Source organism: Muscardinus avellanarius, assembly GCF_963383645.1.
Source record: "Muscardinus avellanarius genome assembly, chromosome: 21".
In the NCBI taxonomy this organism is placed as follows: domain Eukaryota; kingdom Metazoa; phylum Chordata; class Mammalia; order Rodentia; family Gliridae; genus Muscardinus; species Muscardinus avellanarius.
Genome location: NC_137807.1, coordinates 15,390,575 through 15,408,382, shown reverse-complemented (window position 1 = coordinate 15,408,382; position 17,808 = coordinate 15,390,575). Strand labels below are relative to the sequence as shown.

At 39.0% G+C, this 17,808-nt stretch overlaps 1 pseudogene across 1 annotated transcript; it reads left to right on the top strand.

Annotated features, from left to right (window-relative positions):
* The first annotated feature begins 1,473 nt into the window (after positions 1-1,473).
* LOC308277939 (riboflavin kinase-like) lies at positions 1,474-1,924 on the top strand (annotated as a pseudogene). The gene has a single exon. The product of its transcript is annotated as a riboflavin kinase-like (transcript).
* Positions 1,925-17,808: the final 15,884 nt, after the last annotated feature.

Here is a 17,808-nt window from a genome sequence, read left to right as displayed (position 1 = left end):
TTAATTGCATCTTTTATTTCTTTTTGGCTCTCTCTGAATTCTTTTTGAAACACCTCTATTATTTCTACAGTTATTTTCCTGATTTGATCTTCTAGAAATCTCTGAATTTCTGTTTTATCAGGTTCTGATGTTGTGGTGTTGTGGGCATTCATTGCTCCATTGTTATTCCTCTTTCCCATGATTTCATAAGTTTGTGCCTTCTCTGGGTTCTTTCCTTGGGTCACTATGACTTCACTTAAGGTGCTCTAGATCTCGAGTCTGTGGTATCTCAGATCCCACTACTCCTTTACTGGGTTGTATCACAGAGTCTTAGACCCAGGGAGTCGACAGAGGCTGCTTTAGACTATGGGGGTGCAAGGTTCAGCGTTCTCCTATGGTGTGATATCTCTGCCACCGCCACTCCCCCACTGGGTCAAGTCCCTGGGAGTGCAGTACTGGGATTTCTCCTCTGGGGCCCTCAATTTGACTCACTGTTGTTGAGTACACAGATGGAGCTGTAGTGGACTCGGTGAATTCACTGCTGCTGCTGCCGGTGGCACTATGGCGCCGCTGCCACGCCCTCGGCCATGAGGCTGGTGTATTTCTTCTCTGGTTTTGAGCTCCGCTCTGAGTCCCTCGGCTCGCTCTCCGCTGCTTCTCTCTGGAGCCTAGTGGGCTGTTGTGTGCGTTGGTCTGTAGCCGTAGCCAGTGAAGTCGCCGCTGCCGCCGGTAGTAAGGCGCTGCTGCCGCGTCCTCAGCCGTGAGGCCAGCATATCCCCTCTGTGGCTCTGAGCTCCGTTCTGAGTCCCCCTCCTCTCTGGAGCCTGGTGATTTTTTTGTTTCTCTGGTGATGGTGTTTTCTGGCTATGAAAGGCACTGATTTTGTGGTAATGGAGATTGGTTGTTAGCGGGGCTCTTAAGCCCTGCTTTTCTCGGTCGCCATCTTCCCGGAAGCTCCTTAAAATTGTAATAGATCCCAAAAAGTACTAAAATTAAGGGCCAAAATTTTCCCCTTCCTCTGTGTTGTAGAGAGGTTTTTCTATTTTTGGTTGTTTTGGGATTTGTTGTGGGTTGGGGGAAAGTGTGTCCAGGACCCTCGCAGAGGTTCCCAGGGAACAGTTTCTTCACAACCATATTCTCCCAAACTGTAAGACCCTGTTTCAAATTTTTAAAAAAATAGGGCAGGGAGTGTAACTCAGATGTCGAATCCCCCTGGGTTCCTTCCCCAGACCTGCAAAAAAAAGAGAGAGAGAGAAGATTTAAATTCAGTTGTCCATTTTATCAGGCTGGGGCTTATTTATACTCAGGAAGGGAGAGGGAGGGGCCGCTGGGCTGGGTCCTTTGGGTCGGAGGTGCGAGCATCCCTGCGGTGAGTCGAGGTGCCCGGCGCATGCAGTCACAGAGCTTCCCGCATCCTGACTGGCCTGGGGCCCGCCACTGCCCACAGTGGCTCCGCAGAGCAGGCCGCAGCCCAAGCCAGGGCTGGGCGCCATCATGAGGAGTCTGCCATACCCGGCCAGGTGGTGTGGGGCTTCGGCTACGGCTCCGAGCAGCTGGGCATCCCCACAGCTAATTTTCCTGAAGAAGTAGTAGATAATCTTCCAGCTCATGTTTCCACTGCCGTTTATTATGGTTGGGCTGGTGTTGGAAGTGGAGAATGTCCATAAGATGGTTGTGGATGGAATTTTACAAGAACTTGAAAAAATCTATGGCAACTTACTTCATGCATACTTTCAAAGAGGACTTCTATGGGAAAATCCTTAGTGTGGCCATTGTAGGCTACCTCAGACCAGAAAAGAACTTTGATTCTTTAGAGTCACTTATCTCAGCAATTCAAGGAGATATTGAAGAAGTTAAGAAACGACTAGATTTACCAGAACATTTGAAACTCAAAGATGACAATTTCTTCCAGGTTCCCAAAGGCGAAATAATGAACGGACACTAAAAAATCTTCGGACTTCTCGTTTCACTGTTCATGACTCTGCAGGCTCATCTTGCTCGTACTTTAAAAGTCGCACATTTGTCTACAACCCTAAATTAGTGTAGGCAGTACAATGTCGTCGACTCTATGATGCTTCACTGTTACACCCATCTTTTGCCTTCAGAAATCAAGGGGTTTTTGTAATATGTTGAATAAAATGTACACACAAGTTTTTTACCCCAATATGATGTATGAATATAATGCACCAATAAAAAAATTTTTAAATAAATAAAAAATAAAAGAATCAAAAATAAATAAATAAATAAAATGAATCACTAGAAAGATACTGTCCTACAATGGAAATAAAATGTATGTAAGTATGGATAAGAAAAGCAAGTCACTAAGTTGAGTAAGAATTACTATTCTCATGGTGAAGTACCAGCAGATATGTACCTGTATCGCATGTGCTGCTAAACACAAAAGGCTTTTAAGAGTAATGCACTAAATGGAAGTTTGATAATTTATTGTAAACCCAAGGAGAAAAATACTATTTTGATGTTTTGTGTGTTAATATCTTACTGTCAAATTGAAGATGCGTGCAGTTCTGTTTCATGTGTTTCCTTTGTGAGGCCATTTCACTTCACTGTGTCTGTTTCTGTGTAAAGTTCCCTCAATTCTAAGTGGCCTAAATTCCTCCTGCCTATATATTTTGCTTGTTTCTTAGGACAGTAAAATTAGTGTTTTTCAGTTCTGTAGGTCTGGTTTTTGTGTTAGATAATGCGTATTTCTTAAGGCATTTCTTGTTTTTAGCTGGGTATGCTGGCGCATGCCTGTAATCCCAGTACTTGGGAGGCTGAGACAAGAAGACCACACATTTGACGTTAGCTTTAGTAATTTAGCAAGACCCTGTTTTTAAAAAATGCAGAAGGCTAGTGGTATAGATTGGAGAAAGAATTCTACTAAGTTTAACCCAATACCAAAAGATACTCTTCAACATTTTTTCTTTAACTTTGGTTGTTTTTTTCCCTTTAAGCTATTACCAGTATCCATTTTTGCCATTTGGAATATCCTACAACTACACTTATGTACCAGTATTGGGAATGGCCTAGGAAGATTTGAGAAAGCTCTGATTATTATATTTCAAAAATTGGTGAAAGGACTTGGTTTCTGCCAAAAAAAAAAAAAAAACAGGCAACCATTCCAATGTAAATTAACCTAGCTAAAGGTAATTAGCAAGTCTATAGGACAGGGGAGTTAGGACTTCCCCATCCTCATTCTAAAGACAGGTTTACATAATAATTGGATAATCTAGCTAGGATGGGAGGAGGGGGTCAACCTTCATGAAAGGAGACACCTTGGTCGGGGAGGAACCTTACAGGGTTTTTACTACGTCAGAATTATGTGAACAAGATGGAGGGTGTCATGTATAAAAAAGTCCAGTCCACATGTTGTATCTTGGGTGAATTCATTCGAATTGTACCCCCCCCATGCCATTTCTGAATGGTGTGGGGCTTTAACTGTCTTCTGTATTTCTATATTTCTAATAAACTTCTTTAAATCTTCAGCAAGAGTCTGGGCTAATGTGCATTTTCCCCTTAGCTCAGGACAAGAACCCGCGGTTTTTTCTGGTTTTCTGTGTTTTTTTTTTTTTCCTGTTTGGGGGCTTTGTTGTGGTTTGAGGGAAATTGCGTCTAGGACCCTAACAGGGGTAGCCAGGGACAGTTTCCCCAAAACCATATCATCTCAAACTTTAACAACTTAAGGAATTGCATGATAGTGATTAAGTGCATACCTATGCTGCATTTTTAGAATTTTCTTGGGATTTAAATGAAAACATAGCCATTCATTTATATGTACCAGTCTCTCTCTCTCTCTCTCTCTCTCTCTCTCTCTCTCTCTCTCTCTCTCTCTATCCCTATCTCTATCTCTATCTCTCTTTCTCTCTGTAGCACTGGGGATTGAACCCAGAAGCATTCTACCCCTGAGCTACAGCCCCAGCTCTATTTTTTTCTTTTTATTTAGAAATAGAGTCTCACAAGCCCGGCATGGTGGTGCATGCTTGTAATCCCAGCATTTGGTAGGCTAAGACAGAAGGATCCAGTTTCAAGGACAGCTTCAGCTACTTAGATTCTTTGCAACTTAGACCCTGTTTCAAAATAAAGAATAAAAAATAGGGCTGGGGGTGTAGCCTCCCCATTACCACAAAAAGAAAAGAAATAAGGTCTCACTAGGTTGATGAGGGTCTCACTGCTTGCTGAGATTGTCCTTGAATCTGTGATCCTTCTGTCTCAGCCTTCCAAGTACTAAGATTACAAGCATGCACCACCACACCCAGCTTACCAGCTTCTTAAAAACACAAGATGCTTATTTTCCCCTAGGGAAGCTATTTCTGAGCCAATTAAACTATGAAATAGAAAAGTATATTTAATGTGATTATATGTTTCAGCAAATCTAAACTGTTGTAGTTATGTATGTACAATATAGTTTAATGCTAAAGATTACTTTGAGGGAAAGGTATGAATAAAGTTTTACTTAAAAACAAAAGAAATAACTTTTCATGGCATTATGAAAATGGTTGAAAATTGCTTGGCAAGCAATTTTAATTTTTTGCCCCAGGTATGTGAGAGAACACACCTGGCAAAGAACCAAATGGGACTTGTATCCCTGGCTCAAGGTCCCTCCTGCACTGGTGAGTGTTACAGGTGCACATTCTTCCACCTCCAGCAAAAGATAGGGGGGGATTAGCACCTGCAATCTGTTAAGAAGTGCTAATTTTGCAAAGGAATGTAAGTCCCTACTAGATTACAAAATGGTAATTTAAGTTTAAAACACTCTTTTGACAGAAAAGACACAATTATATTCTCATACTACAAATAAACAGGAAGACAGGCATCCAGGCAACTGGATATTAATCAAATAAAAGACACGTATGTCAGCAACTTGCTCAGGAATTTGCCCCTCTTGCCCTCCCCATACTTAACTTTGATCACTGTCAATTTCAACCCCTGTAAGCCCACCTGCCTGCCTCCACCCTTTGCCACAAATCTATAAAATGGGAGCTCACATCAAACTCAGGGCCAGAGTTTTTCAGAGTTTTCCTACAAGTGTAATAAAATTCCCCGTTTCCATCTTAACTGGCATTAGGTGGATCATTCCAGAGAATTTCTACAACAAAATTCATCGTGAAAATAGCTTAAGTCCACCAGGCAAGCGATAACAGAGATACCCATCCAGATGAGGACTGCCATCTTGAGTTTACTCGCATGCCAGGGGGAAAGAGGCACCAGATAATGCTAGTGCGTATGGACACCTTTATAGGATGGGTGGAGACCTCTGCTTGTAAATCAGAAAAGTACCAGGAGGTAGTAAAGGTTTTACTCCATGAAATTATGCCCCAGTTTGGAGTTTCTTGTTCACTCTGAAGTGACCAGCTTTCAAACCTAAAGTGTCTCAGGGCATCACCCAGACCCTGGGAATAGATTTTAACTTACACTGTGTCTGGCACCCTCAATCCTCTGGATAGGTAAAGAAAAATAATGGGATATTAAAAAATACACCTCCTCAAATTGGCTAAAGAGGCACAGGATCCCTGGACACAAATGCTTCCTATAGCTTTAACAAGAATTCACAATACTCCTGGTTGATTAAATCTCACTCACTGCCTTTGAAAAGCTCTATAGGAGAGCCTTCCTGTCCCAGACATTGGCAGACTATGTCACTCAACTGGTGGCTTATCAAGCCTTGGGTAGTGCCAAGGGTAGTGCCCACAGAAAAGGGAGAGCCTTTGTTCTGCCCAGGTGACTTGTTAATCAGATACACAGACAAAAAGGAAACCTCCTGGATGGACCCATATTCCATCATTCTCTCTACCCCCACCACTGTTAAGGTGCCTGTCTTTGACTCCGGAATACACCACACCAGAGTCAAATGATGAACAGCTAAAAATCCATCACCAGCACCAGAACTGGAAATAACTCCTGGAGCTCTGGATTCTACTGCAGAATATCCCTGCAAGCCATTGGAGGGATTTAAACTTCTGTTCAATAAAACATCGGGTGCTAAGTAGACTTATGTTTCTCTCCCTGCAAAAATTCTATATACTTCTCCTGGATTTTCCCCAAGACTTTGTTTCCCCGTGGCCCTCTCACCACTTCTAACCAAATCCTAGATGTGCTTTGTGATTCATAGCTCTGGGGTGCATTCCAAGACTATACTCCTACTCAGGCTAGGTTTTTTTTTTTCCACTCTGCCTTGTTTTCTTTATTTTTTTTGTGATGACTCACACCCTGTCTACACCCCCTTTTAATGAATAAGGACAGCAAAAGCTCTAATTCGTTTAACCTAAAAATATGTGTTTTTGTCTTCTCAAAGACCAAAGAGCAAACAAGTTGATTTGAGCCTTTCAACCTATTAGGCATGTTATTTTATCTCCCCTCTTTTGAATAGTATTTTTCTTAGGACCAGTATTAGCTGTTTAGTGTTAATTAATGGTTTATTGCTTACTTCCTGAAACCTTAAACATATTCTTTATTGTACTTGTGACTTTGGGAATGGGAGTGACCCTCTCCCATATACCTGACTTGTTTTGAGCCCATAATCTTTTTTATAACTTAACCTGAGCTACAGAAGAGGGTGAATCTTACAGGATTGTTGGATATGTCACTCCCAACCTATGTCTAAGAATACCTCACACCTGTTACAAATTGGTTTTTATTATTCTTATTTATTTATTTTTATGTGGATTATATTGAAATTGGCATACATTCAGATTGTGCTTGTTGCCCTCTCCCCCCACTTCCCCTTTGATTACAAAATTATGGGAACTACATACAATGGAATTCTACTCAACTATAATGAAGAACAAAATCATGTCATTAAGTGAGATCAGCCAGGCACAGAAAGAGAAGGAACATGTCTTTTCTCTAATATGCCCAAACTAGGAACTATTAGCAATATGAGAGGGACTCCAGATAATGGAGGGGGCACCTCGGCAAAGAAGGCTTAAGTTGATTAATGGAGGAGCTACAAATTGTTAATGATCTTTCTCAACCTCAATACCATAGTCTTCTCAGTGACATCTATTCCATTCCTGATGTAAGTAATTCCTTATTGGCCATTATGCTTGACACTCACAATAATACTTGTTTTTGTCTGACCCCAAGAGCTAATAGATCCTCAAAACATTCAGTAGGACTTTATTTTTGCCCCAACACTAGCTTCTGTTGTCCCTGCCAACACTTGAGGCAAAAGCAATGCAGCACATCCTGCCATACTTCTAGCTCTATGACTTTACCTTCCTCTATTCTGAAAATGTCCATGAACAGCTCTGGGTGCCAGCCAAACCTCACTCATTGGTGCCCTGGAGTATATGACCCTTTTAATTTTTCCTATTGCACTTGTTGGAAAAGCTACAATAATAGATGGGACATCCACTTTCTCTCTCCAAAAAGTAATATAAGTAGATCTACATATACAGGGACCATCAGTAACCTCCTCAAAAGGGGCTTACTGTACACCTGCTTTTGCAAACCTTACTAAAAATTTTAATACAACCTATTACCACATGGCATGCAAACCAGAGGGCTATACTTTTGTATGTGGGCACCCTAAAAATAAGCCCCCTTACTCTCAATATCCTTTGGGATGGCTTCAGCTCACCCACATAGCAGTCACTTACCCATGCATTGAAAATGTACATTTTCGGGGCCAGTGTGCTCTAGCACAAGTAGCCAACAATTTCTATGAGGTGTAGGTGTTTAATATAACAAGAGTGCTACCTTGTGGCAAAAGAGTTACTGCTCTTCATGGGAGGTCCTGAAATAGGAATAAGAATACTAGCTCTGTGAGGAGGATTTTCATATCATGAGGCCACCATTATTAAACCTTACATATGCTCTGGAAATTTTTATGATGAGCTCTGGAGAAGCTGTAAGTGCCCTCAGAGTGGTATTTGACAACCAAATGGCCACTAATTATTTGCTATTATGTGTACTACTCTAAATAAAACCGGCTACATGTATATTCACACCTCAGGAATAGTTGAACTAACATTAACAAAATTTAGGAGCAAGTATTGTGGTTACATGAGTTTAATAAGTTCCTCAGTGTAGACAGTTGTCAAGTCTGTCCTGCCTTCCATGACTTGGTTCCTAACATTCTTGGGACCCGAAGTGGTCATTGTACTTCTGTTTATATTTGGCCCATGTATATTAAACCATTTGGTTAAGTTTGCCTCCAACAGATCCGAAGCCATAAATATCCAGATGGTGTTACAGATGAACCCTCAGATGAGCATCCCCTGGAGCCCCATGAACGGTTGCACAACTAGGAACATGGCTGATCAACCCCCACAAGGGGCTTGCTCAAACCCTCAAGGCTAGAACCCCACTCCCTCCCCATCCATCTCGAAGCAGTCAGATGGAATTTGACACCCAAACACCCTTTTTGCCTGACAGGTGTCAGTAAGGTCAGAAAGAAGAGGGGATGTGCTGATACTGAAAAAATTGCTCATGTATTTAGTTCCAATAAAAATGTAAAAAACATTCAGAGTCTAGATGCCCCACAGGCACTCAAGGCTGGGAGAGGCGGCAGCTTTGCATGTTATTCCACAGGGTTTCTCCTCCCTTTTTTCCTTTGTCCTAATGTTTACCCATAGTAAAGCCTTTAGTCTTAAAACAACAACAACAACAACAACAACAACATAGAGACAGTTAAAAACTCTAAGATCACAGTGACTCTACTGGCACATTTCAGAGCCAGAAAGACAGCAAGACCTTATACCTTGCTTTTAGAGAGTACACACAGCTACACTGGCTGTAATTCATGGCTCTGTTTTCCTCCTATTCTTTGGGACCCAGTCTTGGTATGGGAAATGTAAACTCCCTGTGTTGCTTCAAACCACCCATAGTTTATGGGCAACCAATACAGCCCAATAAACAGAGGTAAAAGCAAGGTAGATTACTGACCCCTGAACTTAGTAAGTGCACTGCCTGCAGACAAGAAGGCACCACCTGGCTAAGAAAAAAGTTACGAGCCTGTTGCCTGGGTAATGCTGATAAGAAGACATCAATAAAAAATACTGTATTTACGGACCAGGGTCTGAGGGGTGACACAGTTCTATTTTTGAGCTCTCCAGCATGTCTGCCAGGCATGCTGCTTTTCTTCTCTTCCCTTTCTATTTCCCACTGACTTTGTAATAATGATTACTTAAGCTGCAAACCAAGCTATTAGTCCTTTAAATCAATTTCACGATTCAACATATATCTATTGTGCCATTATATTTGTAATAGTTTTCATTCCCGGTATAAAAAAAAAATACTAGCTGCAAGGCACATCTGAAGACTGGATGCATAGCAAGAAATATCTGCTATTACTAAAATAAAATTAGACTTTCTCTTCAGATTCTTTTTTTTTAAATTTTTTATTGGTGCATTGTAGTCATACATCTTAATGGAATACAAGAGGTAGAGGCCTACATGCACACATCACTCTTAGCCCTTCCCCAGTAGCCAGTTTATTTTCTTCCCCTCCATCCTTCTCATGTTTGGCTTAGTGACTGATGTTGATGTTTGTGAATTTATATCATGTACCTTAGGGAATTTTCCTCTTTCCCCTCCCATCTCCCTCAATTAGGTCACCTTATTTGCTCATCTATGGTTACCTTCTTTGTCTAGTTTCTCCTATGACCTTTTTTCTCCCTAGATTCCACATATTAGAGCATCTGCTTTTTACTTTTGGGAACTAATCTTATTTAGCATAATGTTCTTTGGTTCCATCCATTTCCCTGCAAATAAGAATTTTATTCTTTATGAAGGAGTAAAATTATATTGTGTACATATCCCATAGTTTTGTAATCCATTCATCTGTTGATGGACATCTTGGCTGGTTCCATAGTTTGGCAAATGTGAATTGTACAGCTATGAATATGCATACACATGTAGTAGTTTGGGTAGTTTGGTTTTCATTCTTTGGGATAAAAACCTAAAATTGGTACTGCTAGATTATTTGGTAGGTTCATTCCCATTCTTCTCAGGATTTTGCATACTCTTTTCTGAAGTAGTTGCACTAATTTGCAGTCCCACCAACAATGTATTAGAGTTTTTAATTCTCCATATATCCTTTTCAGCATTTGTTGTTTGTGTCTTAATGGTTCCATTATAATTAGAGTTAGGTGAACTCTGGGGTAGTTTTGATTTTCATCTCTCTGATTGCTAGTGAAGTTGGAAATTTTTTCATACATTTGTTGGCCATTTGAATTTCTTCTTTTGTGAAGTATCTGTTTATTTCAATGGCCCTTTTATTTTTTATTATTTTTATTTTTTGAAGTACTGGGAATTGAACCCAGGGCCATTCTACTTCCAAGCTACATCCCCAGCCCTGTTTCACTTTTTATTTTGGTGGGTTTTTTTTTGTTTTGTTTTATTCTTTTGTTTTTTGTTTTTTGTTGTTGTTGTGGGGTTTTTTTGGTTTTGTTTTGTTTTGTGGTACTGGGGATGGAACCCAGGGGCATTCTACCTCTGAGCTACACCTCTAGCCATATTTTTTATTCTTTATTTTGAAACAAGGTCCCACTGAGTTGCAAAATGCCTCCCTAAGGAGCTGAGGCTGGCCACAAACCAGGATCCTCCTGTCTCCCAAATGCTGGGATTACAAGTGTGAGCCACCACACTCGGCTCACCTTTTATTTTGAAACAAGGTGTCAACCAAGTTGAAGAGGGCCTCATTAAATCGCTGAGGCTGGACGCAAACCTGGTATTCTCCTGTCTCAGCCTCCCAAGTAGTGGAATTACAAGCATGCATCACCAGGCCCAGCTACTTGCCCATTTTTATTGGATTATTTGTTTTCTTAGCAGTGACTTTTTTCGAGTTTTCTATATATTCTAGATATTAGTCCTCTATCAAAGAAGTAGTTGGCAAAAATTTTCTCCCATTCTATCGGCTCTCTGGTGACATTCTTTATAGTTTCCTTTGCTGTAAGGATCTTCAGTTTAATTCAATGCCATGTATTGATCCATCTTTTAATTCTTCTGCCTTTGGGGTCTTGTTGAGAACATTTTTATCTGTGCCTATGTGTTGAAGTGTTAAGACCTATGTCCTCTTCAAAGAGCTACAAGGTCTCTGGTCTGATTTCCAAATCTTTGATCCATCTTGAATTGACTCTTGTACAGGAAGAAAAAGTGGACTTTATTTCAATTTTTCTGCATATGGTAAGCCAGTTTTGCCAATATCATTTGTTGAAAAGGCTATCTTTTGTCCAGGGTATGTTTTTGGCCCCTTTGTCAAAAAATCAATTGGCTCTAAGTATGCAGATTTGTTTCTGAGTCTTCTATTCTGCTCCATTAACCTATGTGCCTGTTTTTGTGTCAATATAATGTTGTTTTTATTACTGTGGTTTTGTTCTATCATTTGAAGTCAGATACTGTGATGCCTCCTACATGGTTCTTGTTGCTGAGAACTAGTTTGTCTGTTCTGGGTTCTTTTGTCATTCCAAATAAATTTAAGAACTGATTTTTCTATCTCTGAAAGGAATGACCTTGGTAAATAAATGGGTATTGCATTGAATCTGTAGATCACTTTTGGAAAAATGGTCATTTTTATGAATATATATATATATATATATATATATATATATTTTTTTTTGCAGGTCTGGGATGGAACCCAGAGGCATTTGACCTCCAAGCTACAACCCCTGCCCAATTTTTTATTCTTTATTTTGAAACAGGGTCTCACTGAGTTGCAGAGGGCCTCACTAAGTAGCTGAGGCTGTCCGCGAACCACAATCCTCCGGTCTCAGCCTCCCAAATGCTGGGATTACAAGCGTGCACCACCACGCCTGGCTTATGATATATATTTTGCCCATCTAAGAGTATGGAAGATCTTTTTATCTCCTAAGGTCTTCTTTAATTTCTTTTTTCAATGTTTCATAATTTTTTTACAGAGGTCTTTTACCTCCTTGGTTAGGTTTATTCCTAAGTATTTTTTTGGTGTGGGATATCCTAAATGAAAGTGTTTTCTAGATTTCTCTTTCAGTGAATTTATGGATGACATACAGGAGAGCTTCTGATTTTTTAAGATTTATTTTGTATCCAGACACTTTGATGAATTTGTTGATCAGTTCTACAAGCTTTTTGGTTACATTTGTTGGGTTTTCTAAGTATAGTATTATTTCATCTATAAATAGGGATAGTTTTAGTTCTTCTTTTCTTATTTGTATTCCTTTTATTTTCTTCTCTTGTCTAATTGTTCTGGCTAGATTCTCAAGTACTATATTGAAAAGAAGTACTAATGAACATTCTTTAAAACATTTTTGGTTTTATGGCCAGGCGTGGTGGCGCACGCTTGTAATCCCTGCGCTTGGGAGGCAGAGACAGGAGGATCGTGCAGGTTCGAAGCCAGCTGTGCTGGCTTAAGAGACCCTGTTTCCAAAAATAAAAAATAGGTCTAGGAGTGTAGCCCGGAGGTAGAAGCGCTTCCAGGAACCCCAGTACCACCAAAAAAAAAATTTTTGGTTTTAAGGGAAATGCTAACAATTTTTCCTATGGTTTTGATATTGAGTTGTTGGCTTCATAGAATGTATTTGTAAGTCCCCTTTCTTTCTAATTCATGGAATAGAGTGAGGAGTATTGAAATTAGCTCTTGTATAATGTTTTTATAAAATGCTCTTGGGTGGGAAACCATATGATCCTGGGCTTTTGTTTGACAGTAGGCTCTTTGTTGCTGCTTCAATCTCTTTGGTTGCTATTGTTCAGTGCAAAATTTTCTATGTCTTCTTAACTCCATTTAGGAAGGTTGTATGTATTGAAATTTTTCTCAGTTTCTTCTAGATTTTTTATTTTGTTGGAGTATAGATTTTCAAAGTAGTTTCTGATAATTCTCTGGTTTTTCATGCTGTTGGTGGTGATATCTCCGTTTTCATCTCTTATTCTAGTAATTTATTTTTTTAAATTTTTTATTGGTGTATAGTCATACATCTTAATGTATAGTCATACATCTTAATGAGATAAAAGATGGTGGAAACATACATGCACACATCACCCAATTAGTCCTTATCTGACCCCCACCACATTCCCTCCCCATCTCATCTTTCCATGCTTAACTTACTGATTGACTTTGATATGATTGCTTAAGTACATCATGTGTTTTAGAGAGTTTCCCTATTCCCCTCTCCCATCCCTAAGTTAGGCCACCTTATTTGCTCCTCTATAGGATCTCCTTTTTCATCTAGAGTTCCTCCTGTTACCCAGTTCTCCCTAGCTTTCACATATTAGGCAAAGCATCTGATTTCTTATTTTTTTGTGACTAATCACTTAGCACAATGTCCTCCAGTTACATCCATTTCCCTGTAAATGACGCAATTGTGTTTTTCTTTATGGCTGAGTAAAATTTCATTGTGACATACCCCACAGTTTCGTTATCCATTCATCTGTTGATGGACATCTTGGCTGGTTCCATACTTTGGCTATGGTGAATTGTGCAGCTATGAACATAGATACGCATGCATTAGTTTGGTAGTTTGGTTTCTCTTCTGAGGATTCTCCATACTGTTTTCCAAAGTGGTTGCACTAATTTGCAACCCCACCAACAATGTTTTAGAGTTCCCACTTCTCCACATCCTCACCAGCATTTGTTGTTGTGTTTTGAATGATTGCCATTCTAGTTGGAGTTAGATGAAATCTCAGGGTAGTTTTGATTTGCATCTCACTGATTGCCAAAGATGTTGAGCATTTTTTTTCATGCATTTATTGGCCATTTGAATTTCCTCTTTTGTGAAGTGTCTATTTAGTTTATTTGACCAATTTTTGATTGGGTTATTTGTTGTTGTTTTTTTCGTGCTGAGTTTCTTAAATTCTCTGTATATTTTAGATTTTAGTCCTCTATCGAAGGAGTAGGTGGCAAAAACCTTCTCCCATTCTGTTGGCTCTCAATTGAGGTTATTGACAGATTCCTTTGCTGAATAGAAGCTCTTCAATTTCATGCAATCCCATGTGTTGATTTGCCTTTTAGTTTCTTGTGCCTTTGGGGTCTTATTGAGAAAAATTTTATCTGTGCCTATATGTTACAGTGTTGGACCTATGCCCTCTTCAAGGAGCCTCAAGGTCTCTGGCCTGATTTCCAAGCCTTTGATCCATCTTAAAATGATTCTTGTGTAGGGTTAGAAAGTGGGATTTATTTCCATTTTTCTGCATATGGCCAACCAGTTTGCCAAAACCATTTGTTGAACAGGCATTTTCCAGTGTATGTTTTTGGCCCCTCTTCAAAAATCAGTTTGATTTAAGTGTGTGGATTTTTTTTCTCTGAGCCTTCTATTCTGCTCCATTGGTCTAAATATCTGTTTTTGTGCCAATACCATACTTTTTTTATTCAATGGCTTTGAGGTATAGTTTAAAATCAGGTATTGTGACTCCTGTATGTTTTTTGTTGCTGAGAACTACTTTGGCTAATCTGTGTTTTTTGTTGTTCCAAATTAATTTAAGGACTTATTTTTCTATTTCTGTGAGGAATGATTTTGGTAATTTAAGGGGCACTGCATTGAATCTGTAGATCACTTCTGGAAGTATGGCCATTTTGATAATATTTATTCTGCCTATCCATGAACATGGAAAATCTTTTCATGTTCTTCTGAGATCTTCTTTGATTTCTTTTCTCAATGTGTTATACTTTCTTTGTAGAGGTCTTTTGCCTCATTGGTTAAGTTTATTCCTAAGTATTTTATTTTATGTGGGAAATCCTGAGTGTAAGTGCTTTCTGAATTTCTTTTTCAGTGATTTATGGCTGGTGGACAGAAAGGCTTCTGATTTTTTAAGATTGATTTTGTATCCAGTCACTTTCTGAATTTGTTGATCAGTTTTTAAGTCTTTGGGATGAGTTTGTTGGGTCTTCTAAGTATAGTATCATGTCATCTGCAAATAGTAAAAGTTTGAGTTCTTTTTCTATTTGTATTTCTTTTATTTCCTTTTCTTGCCTTATTGCTCTGGCTAGAGTTTCAAGTACTATATTGAAGAGAAGTGGTGATAATGGACATCCTTGTCTTGTTCCTATTTTTAGGGGGAATTCTAAAGTTTTCCCCATTTAATATGATGTTGGCTGTGGGCTTATTGTAGATTGCCTTTTTGATGTTGAGTTATGTTCCTTCTATTCCAATTCTCTACAGTGCTTCTATCATAAATGGATGTTGAATTTTATCAAATGCTTTTTTAGCACTTATTAACATGATTATGTGATTTTTGTCTTTGGTTCTGTTTATATGATTAATTACATGGATTGATTTTTGTATGTGGAATCAGCCTTACATCCCTGGGATAAACCTTACCTGGTCATGATATATGCTTTTCTTGATGTGATTTTGAATACGTGTTGCTAGTATTTTGTTTAGCAGTTTTGCACCCAAGTTCATCAAATATATAGGGCTGTAGTTTTCCTTCCTTGAACCATCCTTATTTGGTTTGGGTATTAATATGATGTTGGCTTCATAGAATGTATTTGGGAGAGTCCGGTTTTTGTTTTTTTTTTTTTTCTATTTTACAAAATAGATTGAGGAGTATCGGGATTAGCTCTTCTATAAAGGTTTTATAAAATTCACTTGGGAAGCCATCTGGTCCTGGGATTTTCTTTGATGGTAAGCTCTTTATTGCTGTTACAATCTCTTTTATTGCTATTGGTTGATTTAAATTTTCTATGTCTTCTTGACTCAGTTTAGGAAGGTTGTATTTATCTAGAAAGTTGTCGATTTCCTCCAGATTTTCCATTTTGTTGGAGTATAGTTATTCAAAAGTTTCTATCTCCAGTACCACACACACAAAAAAAGCTTCTGTACAACAAAGGAAACCATCAAGATTCTACAGAGAGAGCCTACAGAATAGAAGATCTTTACCACCTATCCATTAGACAAATATACAAAGAGCTTAAAAAGCTTTACATTAAAAAAACAAATAAATCAACTTAAAAAATAGGCAACCAAACTGAAGAGACACATCAAAAAATATATGAAAAAATATTCATCATCTTTAGCAATCAGAAAAATGCAAATCAAAACTACACTGAGATTTAATCTTACTCCAGTGAGGATGGCAATCATCCAGAACACAAATAATAAATGCTGGTGAGGATGTGAAGAGACCAAGGCCCTATTACACTGTTAGAAGAACTGTGAACGAGTACGACTTCTTTGCAAATTAGTGTGGAGGCTTCTAAGATTGGGAATGGAACTACCATATGACCCACCAATAGGATTCTTGGGCATCTTCAAAAGTAAATGAAATCAGAATATTGTTGTTACAGGAAAATATGACAATTCTGTAGGGTTTCTTGGCTTGTGTGGCAGAAAAGAATTTCAGCACACTCAAAGAAAAAGACAGGTTTTATTTAGGAAAGGGAGGGATTCAAGGGGAGGCAAGTCATCTTAAGAGGCAGAAAGCGTCTAGGCAAGAGAATCTTTGCAGCTTTTTTGTTCTTTCACAGAACCCACATGAGGGGGTGAGTAGCATGAGTCAGTGAAGTTCTGAACTTCTCTTAATCTTCAGGTGCCCCAGCAATAAGGGGCGGCTGGTGTCCAACGTTTGTCCTCCTCAAGGACCCTTTGTTTATTAAGCACCTCAGGTGGGGGGAGGGGCCATTGTGACTCAGGGTGTGGGCTCATTTAGGCTTCTGCCTAAGACAGAACACACCTTATAGGGTAGAGTTAGAGAATATGAAATATGAAGTTCCTGGATTTCTTTTTTTCATTTCTTTTTTTTTTTTTTTTTTTTTTTTGCGGGTCTGGGGATGGAAACCAGGGGCATTCAATCTCTGAGCCCCACCCCTTCTTTGTTTTTTATTCTTTTATTTGAAACAGGGTCTCACTAAGTTGCAGAGGGCCTCATTAAGTAGCTGAGGCTGTCTGAGAACTGCAATCCTTCAGTCTCAGCCTCCCAAATGCTGGGATTACAAGCATGTGCCAACCATAACCGGCTGAAGTTTCCAGGTCTTAAAACTGTATTTTCTTTCCTTCCCAATTCATCTCATTTCTACCTAATATTTTATTTCTTCTATCCTACCCCATTCTCCCACATACAGACTTCATTTCCTTGAAGTCTGATGTTCAACTCCTTGAAGTCTGATGTCAGACTTGAAGGCTGATGAAGGATAGCTTCTATAGCTTCTTCTGAGCTGACAAGGGACACAGGCCTTGCCTATCCAGAGAACAAAAGTTTCATCCTAATTGATCTCAGAGAGATGTGAGGAGGTCAAGGATTTTTACTAGTATAAAAACATCCTTCTTTGATAGTATAGAAAAGAAGGGATAAACATGCAAAATATTAGCTGCCGGTAACAGTGAATCAGACAACAGAAGTGCATCCCAATGCAGAGTATATTAGCAATGAAAATGAAAATTTCTTTCCACCAAGATGTTAACCAATAATTTTCGTGAAAAGGGGAAATCCACCAAGGTAAACTAGATGAACTGGAAGTACCAGCAGGCACTTGATCAATATCCTGATATTGTGCCCATTCAGGAAAAAGTTTGTTCTTCCCTCAAAGAAAATTAAGAGAAAAATAAGTTGATTTTTAAAATTCTGGATAGACATCATGTTGTTATAAGGAAAAATCACAAAAATAGACTTAACTTTATTCAGTCTTATTGGTTATTTTCAATAATACTTTTAAATCTTCCAAAAGTTCATGTGAATAGTGTTTTTAGGTCTTGTCAGAATCCAGAGATTTATTCCTGACTTCAGAGCCTTGATTCTGTAAAGTCTCAAGAGAGACAGGTTTAATACTAGACATATGAATCCAGGAATTGTGTCTCTGTAGTTTAATAGCTGCAGGAGTGCTAACAACTTGGAAAGGATCCTTCTCCTTTGAGAGAAGTGTCCTTTTCCAGGTTTTGAGTAAGAAACAATCGCCTGGTTGTACTATTGCCACATAGGATA